We start from the raw sequence: 20,449 nt of genomic DNA on the forward strand, positions 1-20,449 counted from the left end.
TTTTAATAAATGACATAAATTTTAATGAATATAATTTCATAATATAAATCATAAATATATTTACTGAATATATTTATATAACATATTTACTGAATATATTATATATGTGAACATGAATATATATTTAATGACATAATAAATGAATAATATTTTAATTTAAAGATTGGGTGTACAGTGGCAGTTCATCTTAGGAAACTAAGTGCTGGGTCATTTTTTAAATGTGCTTTCAGTATTTTAAATAAAGCCCTGCTTGTGTGTGTACACACATTTACGTAATGATTAACTGTCAGAAGAGTCAAATGATTTGCCTAAAAGTCACAAAATCAGCTGTACAAAGGTTCCTAATTACAAGCACAGAATATTTATAATTGTATTTTCTAAAACCTCAAATCCCAGTGCTTCCCCATTCTTTTAAAAGATAAAGTACGTTGCAAACCAAAGTCACTTCAAGTTCATTTTAGTGGAAATGTTTCTCTTTGCCCAGGAAATGATTAAAGACCCAAAGATAACAACATGCACAGATCCAAGCTGAACAAAAAGCATTACATACTATCGGCTCCTGAAGGGCAGAGTCCTTGTCTGATATTTTAGATTCTTCCACAGGATCAGGCATTGAACACTTTAGAAAAGTAAATGCCAGAAACTATTCTACAACAGCAACCTAGTTAGTCTCCTACATCTTCATCAACCTGGCCTTCAAATAAAGAGCAGGAAATGCTAAGGGGTTCCTTTGCATGAAAAACACCTGGCCTTCACTGTCACACAGTCTCTAATGGATCTACCTAATGTGCTGCGTGGGAAACCCAGCTTGACAGGCAACCTAGCCCCCACTCTAGAGACCACTGCATAAGCTCAGTTCCCCAAATTCCACCCTACCTCCCACAAGGAAAAGTCTGTTCTACTACTTGACTTCCTCATTCTCAGCAAAGCCTCAAAAATCAACATCAAAGCTAACTTAGCACAGTGGTTCTCAACCTTTTTTTGGACCCTAGACTCTTTTCAGAATCTGAGAAATGGGCTGAGCAATCTGCCCCCAGAAAAATGCCAGAGTATACACGTAAACAACTTTGCATAGAATTTGAGGGAAACTTCTGGGATCCTGATTAAGAGCTGCCTTAGTTCCTCCTTCTATTCTTCTCTTCACCTTCACGGTGGCCATGTGACCTTTCTTCTCTACCTGTAAAGCATCTTTATCATTCTTTACCCACCTGAACTAACTGAAACTGCTCCCCCAACTGGGCCCCTCCCTGCCCAGGTCTCACCCTCTGCCTCATCCCCACCCATCAATATTGCAGAACAGATACTACATGCCTCTTCTGAATTCCCAGAACCGTGCCTCTCTTTGAACACTTACCATGGTCTATCTTGTCCTCATCTGCCCTACTATACTGTAAATTCCTGAAAGGTATGAGTAATCTTACCCTTTCTGTATCTCTCACAGAGCATGCAGCACAATACCTTGTACACGGCAAGTGTTCATTAGAGTGAAATCAATGTCAAACCTAAGAACTTAAAAGAAACCAGCCAATCAGCAAGGACCTTCTACGTGGAACTGATGAGTATCTGACTAATCAATACTTGGACAGCCCAGGAAGCTGATGCACTTAAGCAACTGCACCCATCAGCTCCTGATCTTGCACCTTGCTCTCAGAGACAGGAGGTAGAAGAAGAGAAGACACAGGAAACACTCTAGGTCATGGTCACCTTTAATCTTGGTTACTTTTCTGCAAAGCAAAAAGTAGTCTGACAGCACTATAGTTACCTAAATTACTCCTAAGCAATATCAGATTTAAAAGAAAATCCTACTTACCAGCCATGTGCAAACAAACACTTCCACAATAAAGTTACTTAGCTGAATACTGCCAGTTTAACTAAAAACAATGTTCATGTTGGTTAATAACCTCCAGGACAGACACTCTAGATGTGCAGGCATACAGCTAGGGGTTAGACACCCTCCCCCTCATTTTCAAAGCCTCAAACCACATCCTTTAAATACTAAAATACACAGACATTAAGTCCCAACAAGAAACACTAAAGTCTCCCCATGATGCTTCACTATATTAAACACAGCTGTCTAGGGTCATGTTTACAAAGACCAAAAAAAAAAAAAAAATCAGCACTAACAAAATTTCTGATAAACAGACTCCTACACACCCAAAGTAGAAAAGAAGAGGACACTAAGAAGTTTAAAAATACGTCCAACTTTAGGGCTATAAAAACATAAACTATGTCCTATTATCATATTTTGGTTATTCTTATAAACCAAATTTTATTTATACGTATAAATATTTTGAAGTCACAGTGATTTATTATTTCAACAGAAAAATCCTAACTTCCCTTGTTCTAAATTAATTATAAAGTATGCAGAGTTCACACCCAGAACTCTGAGGTACTTCAATTATTAACAAACTAAACCACAAAGGAGAACCTGATAATGAATACCAAATTTCAGTGTCGGGTTAACAGATAGCAAAACTACGCATGCCAAACATGGTTAAGAGTTAGAAATGATACAAAACTCCCTCACCCAAAATTTCTATTAATAAGCCTACTCCTCTCTTTCCTACTGATAAACTTATAGAAAATAAGACTATTAGTACAAATAAAGTAACAGTAATCATAATGTACAAACTGCTGAAATTTTGTGACTCGTGGGTCCTACTCTTCCTTTCTGTTCTCCTGGGCAAGGTGGCCTTGCAGCTAACAAACCATAGCACACTGGAGAAAGAAAACAAACACACGCATCTTTCCCAACCATAACAGCACAGAGCTGTAAAGGAATGTTTTGTATCTACAAAGTACTTTCACAAACATCTCACTGGCTCTCTTTCTGTTCCTAAGCTCATTTGCATCTTGGGACCTTTGTACCAACTGCTCCTTCTTTCTCCCCAGTTTCTGCATGCCTATCCCCCTGTGGTCCTCCTGTCACCACAAACCTCATACCCCATCAATGTTTTTGTACCTGAGTCTATAACCACTGTGCTGAAAAGGAGATAAACGCTCAGAAACCTAAACTTGCTCAAGATCACAGAAGTGATGTAGCCATTACTTCAAAGGTTAACTTTTCCTGACATGCTAAAATTTAAAACAAACCACCTTTTAAGTCATAAAAGATTTAAATAAAGAGGTACATTAAGTTCTCTCTATGAAAACATTCTGTAAAATATTTTACTTCAAGAACTGACACTCAGTCCCATCTTGTATTAAACACTTCCCTCCCAGTTTTAGAAACAAATTAAGACAATCTAAGAAAGAACTTTGTATCCAAAAAGCCCTCTACAGTGATTAACGAAATAACTAAACATTACCCAGAGGCAAACCAGAAGCTAACTTGTATTACCTGGGTTCTTATGGAGAGGTGATAGTGTCAGATCTAGTACACAGGTAAGTAAAACCCTTTAAACCAGTTCATCCAGTGTTTTACATAACAACACCCTCAAAGAGAGCAACGTTTACTATAATTCTTATTTCTACTAGTAGTGGAATGCATAGGTAAGAAACACTAAAGTCTCCCCATGATGCTTCACTATATTAAACACAGCTGTCTAGGGTCATGTTTACAATGCATAGGTAAGAAAAATATTAGACATCCAAGGATAATCAAATTGGATGTTCTCCAGCTCCTAAATTTATGCTCCTAAAAATAATTCAGTTCCTAAAAATAATTATTTAATACCCATAGATATGCTTTAATGTTCTTGAAACCCTGGTTTAACAAAGGCAAAATGAAAGCCAAACAATGTTAACAAAGGTTTCAGCAGTAGTTCCAATGAATAGTATTTTTAAAACATGACATACACAAAAGAATCTGCAAAGTTAATGTCGGCATTTATATTGCATGTATTACTTTAGTCTTTATTCAAACTAACATCAAAATAATATTGAAAAATTTTATATATTATGTATTTATTACCTCTGTATAGTTGTAAAAGAGGAAAGTAGCAACAGGGTTTACTAGTTTTGTTCATACATATTTAACTACATTATAATATAACATAAAAACTTTACAATTCTATCTATATTGAAGGGCCTCAATAAATTTCTCCCTTTGGATGGGTTCATATATTGCTCAAATTTACAAAATACTGCTCCAGACCAGAAATTACTCAGTGGAGGAGAGGATGAGAACAGCACAGGAAAAACTATTAATATATTTATGAAGTTTATTTCTCAGAAATTTGATTGAAACTACAAAGGTACAGATCTCTAGGCTCACCCACCTGCAACACTAGCATTGCACTCAAATTGCAATCTTGGTGCCTAAAGGGATCACTGAGGATTTTCACCAATCCTTAACCTTGGTGAATTTTCTTCCATTTCACATCACAAGTATAAAATAATTTCTAGTATCTAATGTGAACATTCAAACAATCATTTCTTCTATTCAGATCTCACAGTTTGAGAGTAAGTCGTCAAAGAGATCTTTCATTTATTGAGCATCTATTATGTAACAGGCACTCTTCTAGAAACTGGAGATTCATCAGTGGACAAAATACAAATATCCTCATTCTCCCTGAACTTACATTCTAGTTGGGAGATAGACTAATAAAGCACACAATACATAAAAGGTCTCTATGGAGAAAAAAAGGAAGCAGAGAGTATATGTGTCATATGCAAATGATGTATCATTAAACAAAAAAAATTCTAATAAAACCATTTGGAAAGAATATGAGTGCCCATTTACATGACAAATCCAGAAATGGGATGAGAACATCAGGATAATGCACAGAAACAAAAAGGCACAAAAAGCAAGGTCCTTCTGGAACTGAATCAGATCCTGGTATGTACTCAAACCATTCCTGAAATACCCTAAGTAGATCTGAAACAAATTTTAGAAAGACATTGATGGAGATGCCAATAAAACTTAAAAGAGAGGTTGAGACAATACAGGGAAAGTAGGAACACCCAGAAATCAAGTTTTAAACTGGTAAATTCTTGAGGTCACTCACTATTAGCAATAAGTGTACAGTATTTCCTAAGTCTTCAATACTATAGATAAATTTGGATGGAAAGAGAAAAGTGACATTGAGGCTATCTGATGCTCGAAATTTCCCACATGACTACAGGAAACACAAAAATTAAAACTACAGGTAAATGCCTTCCACAAGCTCTCATTTGGAAAGATGAGGAAGTAGTTAGAAGAACAAAAAACAGGCAAGTCAAACAGGGGCAAAAAATTATATTGGATTGAAAACGTTAAAAACAAAGGCTAGCCATAAGGTAAAGAAAAACAGCTCTGAAATTAACATTTTTCCTAGCATGGAACTAAGAGTAGAGGAAATGGAAAGACTCGAGAGGTTAAGAGGAAATCCCCTTATATACTAGGCACATTTTATCAGAAAAATCAAATAACATTAAAATTTTTTTTGGTCTTAAAAAAGAACTTAATCCAAAAAATGCCTTTTAAAAAAGTTTGGTTTCCTGAACAGGACCTCCCTTCTGTTGGAATTATAAATCTTGAGAATCATAAAGTGATCATGAGACGACCACCTAGCCACTTCATATATTAATGCAGAACCAGAAATCCATTTTTATCACTGCACTCAGTTAACGAGGCTCCCAAGGCTAACTCATACTATAAAGCAGTGTGTCAATTTATAAAGTTATAATGGGGATTAAAATTCTAATTTCAGAAATTTGAACACCTGAATCTTCCATTCATTCATATTACCCTCTCTCCTGGTATCAAAATTATTAAACCAGGTTTGGGTTATGCAAGAAAAAAAGAGCAAAGAAAAAAGAGTCATCTAAGGAAGAATTCAATCAGGCTATAATGAATCTTGAAATATAGTTTTTGATCCACAACTGATTATATCCTCCCTTAAAAACCAAAATACTCAATACAGGAAAATTCAGCCTCTCCCCCGACCCCCCTCTCCTAAAAGCAGAAAATGGATTGAAATGTGTTTTTAAGCTCCTCCTAAAGGCCTAATCAACTTCAGTTTATTACAAACTTTGTTCAGCTTCCTAAGTGTTCACATTCTTCTGAGTCTTAATTTTCTTGACTGTTCTAAATCTCTCTAGTACTCATTTACTATTTTATGTTCCTTCTAAAGTTGTCTGATCTCATCCATTACTACCCGGATCTCTCTAATTTTCTGAGTCATCTTATTCTCAAAGGTGAGTAGTACACTCGCTTTGAAGAAAACAGCCTACTTACCCATTCATTCTTGCAACAAATGTTTAGTCCATGGAATTAATTTTAATCATTAGTAAGGTTTAAGAATGGTATAATAGAGGAAAAAATCAAAATATGCATAAATTTTAGAAATAAACCTTTTTTTTAAAAAAAATAAACCACTTTTTAAAAAGACATTTTGCACACATCTCCATCAGAGCAAATTCTCTACTCCAGCTTCCAGGAACTAAGTACAATAAGTTCTGCCATATGGGACTGAGTGATATACTGGGGAATAATTTGAGTAAAATGTGAATTTTGTGTTTGCTTATGTATTATTTCTTCTCTGAAAAACACTGGGTATATATACAAAATTGCGCCTAGCTGATCTCAGCCACACAGGAACATACAAAACAACACATATGCTCATATCTCATACATCTTTTTAGAAACTTTTTAAAAACACATGGCAAGCTCTTTTCTTGGAAATATTTAAATATCCTGTAGCAACTCCTGTGAGTTCACTAGGATATCAAAAGGCTGCTCAAACAGTTTGCGAAATGGCACCCTAAGTCCCCCATGCCTCAGCCTAATGCTCAAAATATAATAACCTACATGCTCCATCAACTGGCCAGCCCAAACCTCTCTCCGGGACTCCAGGTTTGTATACTGTGACAATGAATGAAGGAAATCTCATTTAAAATGCTCATTAAAATGGAGTGGGAAGTCCTGAAGGGGGGCACTCTCATGCACTACCACTCAGGACACTTTGCAGACTCCAACAGGAAGCACACCCTTCCTGACATTTCTCCACAGGAAGATACTTACTTTACTACACCAGCAGGAAGTGTAGGGAGATTTTCTACTTGCCTAGCAACAGACCCAGCCACTGAGAAACCGTAATGAATCAGCCAGTGGAAAACCACTATGCTTCAATTCTTGGTTTCCTCCAATGGACATTTTGTTTATTAACAGCTCCTCCTAACTCCTTCCTTTTTCTCTATAAAGTAATATACCTCTCCTTTGTTATCTCCAGGACTTGCCTATGGTTTGCCATAGCTTGAGTGTCCCAAATTTAAATTCCTTTGCCATTCCCGAATAAACTCATTTTTGCTGGTAAAATAACTGGCTATTTTATTTTTAAGGTTGACAATACCAACTATTCAAAATCTCCACTTGCATTTCTAATAAACACTCAAACACAACATGTCTAAAATCAAAATTCTGATTCCCTGTGTATATGCTAGCACCACCGTCCCAAAATCTTCTTCATTTTAGTAAACAGCAACCCTATTTTTCCAATCGCTAAAGCCAAAAAAATATTGAGTCATCCATGATCCTTTTTTCTCTCACAAACCACATCAGCAAATCCCACTGGCTCTACCTTCGAAATATATTCAGAATCCAACTATCATTCACCACCATCACTGCTAGTACCTGTTCTAAAGCCACCATTGCTTCTTGCCTGCATTAGTCTCTTACTAGTCTCTCAATGCCACTCTTGATCCCCATATAGTCTATTTTCGAACTCAGCAGGCAGAATGATCCTATAAGGAAAAAGGTAAGTCCATCATATTATTCTCTGTGACACACTCCTCACTGGTTTCCCTCTAAATGGCCCCCCCACTATTTGATTTTCTACTTGTCTCCTGTGCTTACTCTGCTCCAATGAGACTGATTTCCCTGTTTCCCTCCAACACACAAAGCACAACCTCATCTCAGAGCTTTATACTTGCAGCTGTTACCCTTTGCTTCTTCCCCCAGATATTTACCTGTGTCACTCTTTCCTCCACATTTCTGTTCAAATGTTATCTTCTCCGAGAGGCACTCCTTCCTGACATGTGTCCATGTTGGTGCATCTTCCTCTACTAGAACATAGCTCTAGAAGACTTAGTTTCATTCACTTCTGTATCTACCGAAACCCAAACAGTATGTTTTAGACATTCAATACTTGTTGAATAAAAATTATACCAGATGTTTCAGAAGGCCTCTAATATTCCGATTAATATCAAAATGTCCCCAGAGTTTGTATTATTGGGAGTTTTTCTATCTTACATCTCAAACTCCCAAGTTTTCCTGATAATAATTAAACTTATGCTTTTTTGGGGTCATCATTTCATAAAGAAAATTATTTAGCTAATCCAAATGAATTATATTTTGATTTTCCTAACTCTTTAATTCTATTAATAAACAAAAAATTAGACAATCCTCTATATTTTCTTAGCCAACTAAAAATTAAGTTTTATTTTTGACATCTTCCAAAAATCAGGGTACATGTTTCAGGCAGAAAACTCCCAAATCTTGATCTATTTCTCTCCCAATTAAACCTCTTCCCAGATCTTAGCTTTACAAACAACTGTTAAGAAAAATCTCTAAAATTTAGGTTTCAAACAACCTTTTCTCATAGCAAGATCTAAGACAAAGCACTTTAAAATGTAACCACAATGAATTTAAACCAAAGATTATCTGTGGTCCCCATTCACACAATCTGGCCCAAAAGTAAAAATCACTTTTTACCTTGCCCTCATTTAATTCTCTAGTCCCCAGACCTCTACCAGTTGTTTTCAGGTGGATTTGGGAACCTGAGGTGGGAGAGGGGGAGTTAATGAGCCTTAAAAGGAAGCAACTTGATTATTCTCAGGCAGAAAGTAAAGAACATCTAGATTTGTTTTAGAGTCTTTGTAATGTCATGAAACCTCAACTCAGGGAATTTCATTTCCTCTACAAACGATTTCCTGTATCTTGTGCATGCTGGGGATGTTGAGACACACCTTGAGCAGGCCAGCTGTCTAATCTACAAAATGATATTTAGATTGTCTTAGTTCCTTCTGAAAAGCTATGGACCAGCATTCTGACCCACTTCAAGCATGACTTGGCTCTTTGTTACTATGGTGATGAGCAACCTATGAAGAGAGATAATTTGCTACTTCACTGAAAATTCAAAGCATTCTATAGCTTTGTTTTTTTATCAGGAATGAGGTAGGAGGAGCAGAACTAATTATGAAGTATATTTATAAACATGTAAATGAGTGTGTTTCTTGAATCTAATAGCAAGATTTTAAATGGTTTAGCTTATAGGAAAAAAACGAAGAGAATGAAGACTAAAGAAAATAAACACGTTGGACCACATTCTAACACGTACAGCTCTTACACCAGCACTGTACTTGGCACTACAGATTTTCCAAAACAGAGGTTCTCAGATTAATTTTCAAATTTTGTATATGGGTAACCAACAAACTGGATGGAGGGAGAGAAATCCACTAAGATAATCAGGAATCAACTAAGGCCAATACTAGTGCAAGCCCGATGCTCCTGAAACATTGTTTAAAGGAAAGATTCCATATCTCAAAAATCCTTAAAATAATATTCAGTATCTACATGTAATTTTTTAAAAAGTCTTAGCAAACTAGAGATAGAGAAAACCTGTACCTTAATAAAAGGAATGTACCAGAAACTTACAGAAAATAGCAAAGCATACACAATAGTAAAATATTAAAAACATTCCCAAATTAGAGCCAGGAATAAAACGAAGATGCCAGCTATTATATTACAAAAAGATGAAAATATTCAAAGGGAAGAAACAAAAATCAGTCATTATTTGCAAACTACATGTTATCTGAGGCTTTCAAATTAAACAATTAAATTAAAAATTATTTGGTCTAATAGTAAAGTCAAAACTTATCAGATAAAAGATCAAAATTAAAGATAACACAAAAAAACATTAAACAGAATTATCACATGACCCAGCAATTCTACTCCTGGTATACAGATCTGGAAACAGGTACTCAAACAAATATTTGTACACAAAAATTTATAGCAGCACTATTTTAAAAAGCCAAAAGGTAAAAACAACCCAGATGTCCATCAGTGCACAAATGGATAAATTGTGGTATATATATCTATATATATATAATGGGTTATTATTTAGTCATAAAAAGGAAATATTGATATTTGCTACAAAATGAATGAACCTTGAAAACACTATGCTAAGTGAAAGAATCCAGACACAAAAGGTCACATACTATTATGATTCCATCAGTAGGAATAGACAAACCTATAAAGACAAAGTGGATTAGTGGTTGTCTAGGGACAGGACAGAGACAGGACAGGCAGAAAGATAGAGAGTAACTGCTGATGGGTATGGAGTTTCTTTTTAGGAATGATAAAAATGTTCTAGAATTACAGGTGATGAGTGCACAACTTTGTGACTATACTAAACACCAGTAAACTGTACACTTTTAAAAAGTGAATTTTATGGTATATGGTTTAGATCTAAATAAAAAAGTAAATGGGAGAGAATAGTCAATATGAATTGCAGCGGGAACAACATAATTCCCATAACATACATTAAAACTATAGTAATCAAAACAGTAAAGCAGCAGAGAAGAAACAGATAGTTCAACCAAACAGCATCCTAAATGATAAAGGCAGAGCAAGTTAAGTGGGGAAAGCAGGATGTTTGAATAAATTGAGAAATCTGAATATTTGAGTGAAATGGTAAATGCCTACTTCATTATAAACAGAAACTTAAAAAGTGCCAGATTAAGTAAAACATAAAATCCAATACTGTCAAATATTAAAGAATGATTTATAAATCTTAGTGGGAAGTAACTCCCCTTCCTCAACAAAGGACAAAATACTGGTATATCTGACAAAACAAAATTTAAACCTGTTTGAAAAAAGCACAACATAGAGTTAAAAACAAGCAAAAGATAGGGAGAATAATAATCTGCAATATACACAAAGCATTAATTTCCATGATATTAAATAGTTCACCCAAACCACTGGAGGGGGAGGGAGAAAAGCGGACAATACTATTGTGTAAAACAAAACTGAAGGCTATAATGCAGTTTGCAAATACACAGAAAGATACACTAAGCCAAGCAAATTGGATATTTGCAGAGAAGAGTTAGGAGCGTATATTTTTTTGCATCTATGTTCAGTGCTGTTTGAATTTCTGACCACAGTATATATGGTAATTGCATAAAATCAAAAACAATTTTAGAAGGAAAAAAGTCCTGGAGACAAAATTTTAAATTGCTGAGGGCTATCTGAAAGATTTTTAAAAGGGAAGTAGCATGACTGGGTTAGTATTTTTGACAGATCCCTGGAGCATCTTTACAGAGAATGGATGTGAAAGGCACCAGTTGGAAAATTATTGATTCAATTCTCCAATAAACAAATGCTGAACACCTACAGGGGCCGAGCTAAACAATGGAACCAGTTAGAAATGTTGCAAGCTGTCTGTGCAAAAGTTCATGTATACCTACTTTTGGCAAGGGAAATAAGGGAGAGAGACAAATATCTTTTTTTTTTTTTTTTTTTAAGGGAAGGGGATAGGAGGTAACATATGTTAAAGCCCTTGCCACTTTAAGGCATCTGTGGATAACAATATTTTGATATTACTTATATTACAAGAGGATCGGGTATTCCTGATAGGTATAACCCATTTTTCTGACAACACATTGAATAGAAAAAGCAAAAAGCCCGTATCAGCCTTGCTCTTACACACTGATGTTTTATTTTCAAGATTCTTTGATTTTGGAAAGTCCATGTCCTAAAAGTCTTTAGATAAATAAACTTCAAAGCCACCTTGGTCATTTTCTATGCCCATTTTTTTTATTCTTTGGTTTTATCAAAAGATGAATAATAATAAGAGAACCCAGTATTAACGGTTAACTCAAAGGAAAAACATTTTAGTGAATCATATTAAAGATATTTTAAATTATGATTTAATCCGCACTGGTTTCTTTTTACAGTTCACACATTCCCATTTTATCACAGCCATCTGTTGTTTCAACAGTAAGCCAGTTTTAACAAAAATTTTAATAAAGGCCATGACAGTACATAAAAAACTTTTTAAGTTTCTCACCTAAAAACTTTTTTTAGGTGTCCCCTAAGTGAAAGGAGGCAGAAAAAAGAACCTGCTGTTAAGTTTGGCAAAAAACTCACCCTACCATATAGGCTAGGGCATTTCAAAAATGGGAGAAGTATGGCAGCAGCTGTTTGGATTATATCCCTACGATCTAGGGCTCAGAACAAGAACTCTTGAGAGGTTCCAGGACAAGCAGGCAATCACCATCACCTTGACAGTCAACTGCCAGAGTGAGCTTTCTTAAATCTACCACAACACTATCATAATTCCCCCTGCACCATGCCAGCAAGGCCCCTGATTTATAGGTTTCCTATTTCAAACGCATGATGTGGGCAATGCCAAGGCAAATGCAGGGCAGGTTCTGGGGAGAGATTACGGCAAGCACGACAGCCACAGGATTGAGCTACCTCAAGACAGTCCCAATTTTATAGTATTTTGTTTTCATGTGTGGTGATTTGATAGTTGTACTCTTGATTTTTGTATGAATTTTATACAAATAAAGTTCAAAACCCAGAAAAAAATCTTTTCAGACTCTACGGAACGTTGCTCCTAAGCATATGATGATATGGAAATAACCTGGCCTAAGTCCCCTACACACACACACACACACGAAGCATTTCTTCCCAGTCAGATCACCAAAAATCACAAAGGATTAAACAAACAAACAAACAAAGCCTTCTACTTAAAACAAGAAAGACAGTGTGAGAAGAGGCTAGAAAGAGGAGCAACAAGCAGTAGCCGCCATAAGCTCTTTTTGTAGAAATATTTAAATTTCACAATTGGATATTCCTGTACACTGGATCTTTAGAAATAATTACCATAGTCACAACTTTGAACAAGAAGGTTCACTTGGTCATCTAATCTATTTCACATGTAATATCAAATAGAACTTGATCAGATATCTATTCCTTTTAGCCACAGCTGTTAGTCTTGAACTACAAATCTTTTAAAAAATATATGTAAATATATGAATTCCTCTATAGAGGAATCCAGGAGTTTTTTAAGTGCCTGAGAGGCCCACATCCCCCTTCTGAGAGATGACAGGCAGTTTCTTCTACTTAAGTTGTCACCCTGGAATCCCATTTCCTTTCTACTCCAGCCTTAACTAAATGGTAACCATCAATAGTCAAAGGAGAACTTGGTGGACTACGATGTGGCCTGTTGTGAAATTAAGAGTAATGAAAATCTAAACAACCCAATCGTATCAAATCTAATGGGGGGTGGGGAGGTTCTGAATTTGAGCAGAAGAGGTAAAGGGTAGAGACAAAGTTACAAGATTAGAAGACTCACTACATGAGGAAGGCTGCTTCAGAGTGGAAGAAGTGAACAGGTCACCAGATTCTGCCACTGATGGGCAACTAGAATTGCTACAGAATCTGGAACAAGTAGGTATATTGTTCCAATTGTCCTCAAAACCAAACTATGTGATCTAAAACTGTTTTATGTTGTTTCCTCATGTCCCCACACATTCATATAAAAAACTACAACAGGTCATCTGGTTCAACACCTACTTATACAAGGTTACTTCTTCCTTACGGAAATGAAGAATATTCTAGAATCAGTAGAATTTTTTCCTAACTGCATTCTATAAGACTTGCAAACCAACAGGGGATTGGCTAAGCCTATTTAGAATTCCCTTAAATTGCTGAAGCTATTTACCTATTTTTTCCAAGAATTATATCTTAGACTTCTGAGTAAGGATTATGGACTTTAAATACATAGCTATTGGGCTGATCCTTCCCCAAACACCAACAGATTTTTTTTTAAAGATATAAGCCCACAGAGACCAAAAAAAAGAAAAAAGAAAAAAGATTACAGCCACAAATTTTTGAAAGCTGGAAAATAAGAGGTAAAGAACTTGACTCAAAGACCCAAGAAAACTGAACCTATGATAAGCATCAGAGAACAGTCCTCCAAAAGGTTCAGCAGGGATAAAATGGGAGCAATTAATAGAAAATCTTAATTCATTTTCCTGCCTCAATGAGAGAGGAGATCTGAAATGCAATTCCCAGATCTCTTCTCTCACTGAGGCAGGAAAATGCCCTCCCCTCACCCTTGTGAAAGGCTGAAGGTAATCTGAGAAGGGTTAAAACACGGGGTTAACTGGACTAGGGATCATCAGGTAAGGCGAAGGTAATTTAACATGGTTCCCGGTCCATGGTACATTAGTAAATAAATGTTTAACATCTTGTGGGGGGAGGGAGGGAAACTGACAGGGTCAGTTATTTGTAGTATTTGCTGATTCTTGGATACAAATACTCTTTCCTCGGCTGCTACCAAATGATGTCAGTGAACGCAGAGTTCAGAAAAGATGCACAATAGCCTATTATTACATAGTATTTCCACCATATAAACAGACGTAAATAATCTCAGGTGCATCCATAACAACAAAATGTAATAAAAGAATTAGGAAACGGTGAGTTATTAGTATTTATTAACCTTGATTTTAATACTTTTAATTGTTCGTATAATCTTTAATAATTACTGTATTTAGTTAGCAACTGGCTCACAAAGTTACTGAACATTTAACAATTGGTTCTCCTGTGCTAGTACAAGCCAACTGACCCCAGCCTCCTCTATCAACGCTCTTCCCAAAAGATTTCACTTCCAAGCAGAAGAGATTAGAAGAGACTTCTCTAGGGAATCTAACCAGTGATTAGCCTAAGAGGCAAAAACATAAAGATACTGACAAATTCCAAAACTAAATTTGTCCAATCAGATCACTCTATGTGAAGTTGACAACTGGTAAGCCTTACTTGTATATTCAGAACTTCAGATAAGCTTTTTAGGATCCTGCTCTTAAAATATTAGCAAATAACCAAGATTAGACACCTCTAGCATAAAACACAGAGATGGAAACAGAAAAAAGCAAGTTGGAGGAAAGAGAAAATAGGGTTAGCCTCATCGGCATGTGACCTGAGCAGTCATAAAGCACCCTGCACTTAGAAGAGCTCCGTGTTAGGTTTAATGCTCTGCTGTGATTGTCTTGAAATTCTTTAATAAATGTTGAACAATGTTGTAGTTGGCCCTGTGAATCATGTAGCTAGTCCTGATAGAGACTACACAGGCAGAAAAAAACTCTAGAGAAAAACACACCATTAATATTTTCAGAAACATAAATTACAAACATGAAGCCAGAACAATTTGCTACAAGAAAAAAAAGACTAAAAAAGTCATGAATTGAGAATGAGCATACTTTCTTGGTAATTAAAAATGTAACAGTAGAAATGAAAGAACAGAGTAGATTAGAACATTGGCAGGTCAGTTCAAGAAGTCCAATATCTGAAAACTTGAAGTACAAGAGAAAATTAAGGGGGAAAAAAAAAGGAGAGAAGAAAGTCATCAACAAAATAGTTCCCAGACTGAGAGGGGTCATCAAGTACTCAGTACAATGGCTGGAACCAAACTCACATTAATGAACCTTATTGTGCAGTGTCAAAGACTGAGAAACAAAGAATTGATCACCTAAAGGATCAGTAAGCTAATGGCTTTGGGCTTCAAGAGCAATGAAGTAAACAGAGAGGAAACTAGAAAACAATGAAGCTATGACTTTAAAATTTCAAAGGAAAAATTTCAAGACAGAATTCTATATCCAGTCAAACAATCAATTAAGAGTAAGAACAGACTTCAAATTTCCAGATATATAATAAGTCATGGGAATGTAATGTACAGCATTGGGAATATAGTCAATAATATTATGATAATGGTATACGGTGTCAGATGGTTGCCGGACTTATGGTGATCACTTCTTTAGGTATATAAATGTTGAATAACTAAGGTATATACTTGAAACTAATATAATAGTATATGTCAGCTACATTTTAATAAAAATCTTTAAAAAAAAAAGAGTAATGACAGAAAAGAACATTTTCAGCAATTCAAGATTTAAAAGTTTAACTCCCATGAACTTTCTCAGGCACCTACTAGAGAATATGTTTTGCCAAAATAAGAGCATAAAGCAAGGAACAGGACCATATGAGATCTAGAAAACAAGAAATCCAACACAAAGAAGCAAAGAATATCTGCCCCCCCTCCGCCCCACCCGTCCAGATGCTGGTGAAGGGCAATCCCAAGACACATTTATAAAAACAACGGGCAATCAGTCCCGATGGGGGCACATCTTCAGGAAAATGAGAAGTTAATAGAATACATGAAGTGTCAGAACTTTCTGAAAGAAAATTTGAACACGCGGCAATTTGAACTATACAGCAAGTCCTCAGTTAACACCACAGATAGGTTCTTGGAAACTGTAGATTTAAGCTAAACAATGTCTAAAGAAACCAATTTTACTATAGGCGAATTGATATAAACAAGAATAAAGTGCCTACAGCATACTTCTGGTCATAAAAACATTAATCAAATTGTTAAATAAAGATCTAAAACATTTATAATATTAAATATTAAAATAAATGAGCTATACATACAGTTTAAAAAAATTAATACTCAGCCATAAGAAGAGATGAAATACTGCCATTTGCAACAACATGAATGGAACTCGAGACAATCGTACTCAGTGAAATAACCCAGACAGAAAAAGTTGAAAATCACATGATATCACTTATATGTGGGATATAAACCTAAAAGCAACAAATGAGCAGGACAAATAATCAGAGACTCATGGACATGGACTATAGACTAGTGGTTACCAGAGGGTAGGGGGTGAGGGGAGCAGGGAGGTAGATGGGGTAAAGGGGTTCAATTATGTGGTGACAGAAAGAAATTTAACTATGAGAGGTAAACACACAGTGTAAATATATATATGTGCCTTACTGTTAAAATGTACAACTGAAACTTACCAGATTTCGTTAACCAATGTCACCATAAAAAAATAAATTAAAAAAAGTAAAACCATCAAAAAAAAATAATAATAAAATAAAAAGATTAAAAAAAAACAAGCAAGGGTCATGGGTGGCTGGCTGGAGCCTATCCCGGAAACTCAAGGTACAAAGTGAGACCCCACACTAAACAGGACACCCTTCCATTGTAGGGCCACTCACACACACACTATACCCACACTCACTCAGATGGGGACGATTCAGACACACCAGTTCACCTCACATGCACATCTGTGGATGTGGGAGGAAACCAGAGTCCCAAGAGAAAACTCACGCAGAAAGGGGAAAACGTGCAAACTCCACATGGGCAGTGGCCCCGGCCAGGAACTGATTTTTCTCATCAACATTATAATGAAATGTTGAACAAAATGAAGTTATCCAAGGACATGCTGTATTAGTGGAAAGTTAATACAAAAGTAAACAACAACAAAGGAAAATATAAATTTCAGGAAAACCCAAAAGCTGTATAGAAGTAAAAGTGTTCACAGATTACTACATGGTAATAGCACTTTTAGTCTTAACCATGTGAACAATGAATACCAATCTAAGCAAAATTATGAACACCTATACTAGGATAGGAGAACCAAAAAAGTATGTGGGAATGTGGGAAAAAACCTAAATCCTCACTTGCCATAATGGGAAATCAAGAGATAATGCCTGAAGCTACAAAATCAAGAAATAAGAATACGAGAACGCTGTTAAGAATGAGTGTTCAGAACTTACTAGCCAAAAATATGATGCCTTAGCATACTTGATATTTTCAGCTAAAGAAATTTGAGAAATGTCAAGTGCAGATAGGACTCTGACTGCCCTTCTTCCTGAAGCAGGTCCTAAAAGAGAAGGGGCATCCTTATCTCTGAAGACAGAGAAACATCCTTATCTCTGAAGACAAAGAGAAAAATCCAAAGTAAATGACCTAAATTTCCCCAGTTTACTACCCCTTGCTCATCACATTCTTTTGTCATCAGTTTTACATGACTTCACTCTTCATCAAATCTAGCATAAAAATACTCGATTTTAACCACTTCCTCAGGTCTTCATCTCCTTATGAGGTTTCCTACGTCACATAAAACTTACATTAAATAAATCTGCAAGCTTTTCTTTGGTTAATCTGTCTTGTCAGTCCAATTTACAGGGCCCCCACTGGAGAATGTAAGGAAGCAGTAGGAAAAATAATTTTTCCTCCCCTACAAGAACACAGAGATAAATGCAAAAAGAATCAGCTATAAGAAATCAAAGCTCTATTGCCATGCCACCCTGAATGTGCTCGAATTTGTCTGATCTCAGAAGCTAAGCAGGGTCAGGCCTGGTTAGTACTTGGATGGGAGACCACCTAGGAAGACCAGGTGCTGTAGGCGTTAAAAAAAAAAAAAGAAAGAAATCAAAGCCTTTGCATCTAGGGAGGGAGAGTGGGGGATGAAGTGGGAGAACTGTTGCCTTTTAAAACAAGTCTCAGAGAGCTACTGAATCTTTAAACTATGCACATTCAACACTTTGATTAAAAAAAAAAATACATGGCAAAAACTAGCAGAAAAGTTCAGAACATTTTAGTTCGTGCCTCGTTGTTCAGATTACAAGTTTTCTCTTAATAAATTTTTCTTTCATTTGCTGTATTTTCCCATTTTTCTACAACAAAAATTTATTACTTGTATAAAACTTAATACTCATCTTACTACTGTCTGATATTCAAAATCATCTGTAACTCCAACTATTTAGGAACGTTCCTATATCATATGATACCCATCTGATCCAGCTCAGGAAAAGGCAGCAGCCTGCCTTCCAGGAGTTATCTCAGCAGTTTACATCAAATTACTCTGTATCTCACACTAGGTTTCCCTCAGCAAGCCTACATTCTTTCAAAACACTATAAAGAGACTGTGGACAAAAAAAGGGTTCTACAAAAAGTAACATCACAGGGTGATCTGATCATAAAATTCCTAAGTGGACAGGTCACAGTGGGTAGTTACATCCCAGGATATGACTTCTTTAGTAAAAGGTTTATCTTTGCTTAAGCAAGCCCTGTGGGTTGTTTCCATGCATCTCGGTTAACACACCTTTGAAACACCTTTTTCAAAGTAACCACCCTCAAGACAGCACATAATTCCTTAATTCTAAACACGTAAAAGAAGCTGCAAACTCTCAGTTGAAATCTTGCTTCCAGGACTATGGTCAGTTAGGCTCAAATAAATTAGTACAAAAATTCTCTACAGGTTTGCACATTTCTTACCTCAACAAGACTTTCCATTTAATCCTGTGAGAAATTCAAATAATAAACAAACTCTAAAATGTGCCTGTAAGGGGGCAACAGCTTCAATTTCTTTCATATCTTTATTATTCCCAACACTAAATTAAAGACTCAATATATATAAACTGTAATATGAAGTATATTACCATAATTGGATACAGTTTGTTCTTATTCTTTCTTTATATAGCTGTCACCTGGCTCTTATCTAGCTAGAAAAGTAGTTATAGTCAGAGTTAACAAAATACAGTTCAGATAAGTAAATGCTGTCACATCCTTTGTTCACTTCCAGACTAGATGATGATGATGATGATGATGATGATGATGATGATGATGATGATGATGATGATGGTGGTGGTGGTGGGTGGGTGGTGGTGGTGGTGGTGGTGGTGATCACAGAACGTTTAAGGAGGAGGTTGCTTAGCACAGAGAACTGAGCCAATCTGCAGACAAATGTAGTCCGGCCAAGGCAACTACACATGTTTTCACTTATTCCCTTAAGAGTGATTTGATTTGTTTGGATTTGGTATAAAATCATTTCTGGATTTAAGGAAAACTAAACAAGGTTTTACAGCTTGTTATGTTGGTAGGCAGGCAGCCATGAAGAAACCTTAATCTTAAAAAAAGATTGCTTTTACACTTAAAATCGAGGTGGGACAGACATACCTGAGGTCATGGTATACATTTCTCACCTTTATTCTGCCTAATATGGTCAAAGATAATCTTGTCTTCATTATTAGTTAGTAAACCCCAGCATGGTAATTTTGTCTGTATGATCATGAGCACTTTCTTTCTCTTTCTCTTCTCCCTTCCCTTCTTCCCTCCCTCTCTCCAGTAAAAGATACCCTTGGCATAAAATACTACTTAAGTTTCTCTCAAACTGGCAACTAAAGCAAGCTGCTACAAGAAATCTCTTTTTTCTCAAAGTCAAATTAAATTCTGCCAATGTACACAGAGAACATACTTCCAGATTAGTGGTTGTTAACCAACCTAATCTTAACGAACTCAAACTTCATGTTCACACTAGAGTGCTTTAGGTAAACAATACTAATCTCTTCCCGATTCTAGATAGCTTGCAAACTTCAGGGAAGTTCATCTGGTTTCTTGCTACCTCTATCCATCCCCATCTCACCCTCCCCAAAAAAGCAGCTTGAGTTTTTTGTTTTGTTTTGTTTTTTGAAACAGCTTGCTTTTTCCATCCTGAGCTTTCCCAAACTATTTCAGGGTTCTGACAATTCTGCCAGTGACTAAGTCTCCTCCTGGGAATAGCTGCCTCATTATCACTACTAAAAACAGTCACTCCTACTACTAACTGATAAGGATCTGGAAACTCATTGTAACTTTGGGAATGCAAATCCCACCCTACCCAAAGATAAATG

General features: G+C 36.0%; 1 protein-coding gene and 1 pseudogene across 22 annotated transcripts in view; one reads left to right on the top strand and one right to left on the bottom strand.

Annotated features, from left to right (window-relative positions):
• Positions 1 to 20,449, bottom strand: part of FBXO34 (F-box protein 34) — a 70,607-nt gene that overhangs the window by 17,758 nt on the left and 32,400 nt on the right. For 7 of the 22 annotated variants that reach the window (XM_039866546.1, XM_039866552.1, XM_039866557.1 and 4 more), the window contains one exon: positions 7,891 to 8,030. The exons of the other annotated variants lie outside the window; for them this stretch is intronic. The gene's annotated coding sequence lies outside the window, so the exon portion shown is untranslated. The remainder of the gene's footprint in view (positions 1 to 7,890; positions 8,031 to 20,449) is intronic. 22 annotated transcript variants of the gene reach the window in all.
• Positions 18,068 to 18,186, top strand: LOC120605667 (uncharacterized; annotated as a pseudogene).

Source organism: Pteropus medius, unplaced genomic scaffold, assembly GCF_902729225.1.
Source record: "Pteropus medius unplaced genomic scaffold, Ma_sr-lr_union100, whole genome shotgun sequence".
Taxonomy (NCBI): Eukaryota; Metazoa; Chordata; class Mammalia; order Chiroptera; family Pteropodidae; genus Pteropus; species Pteropus medius.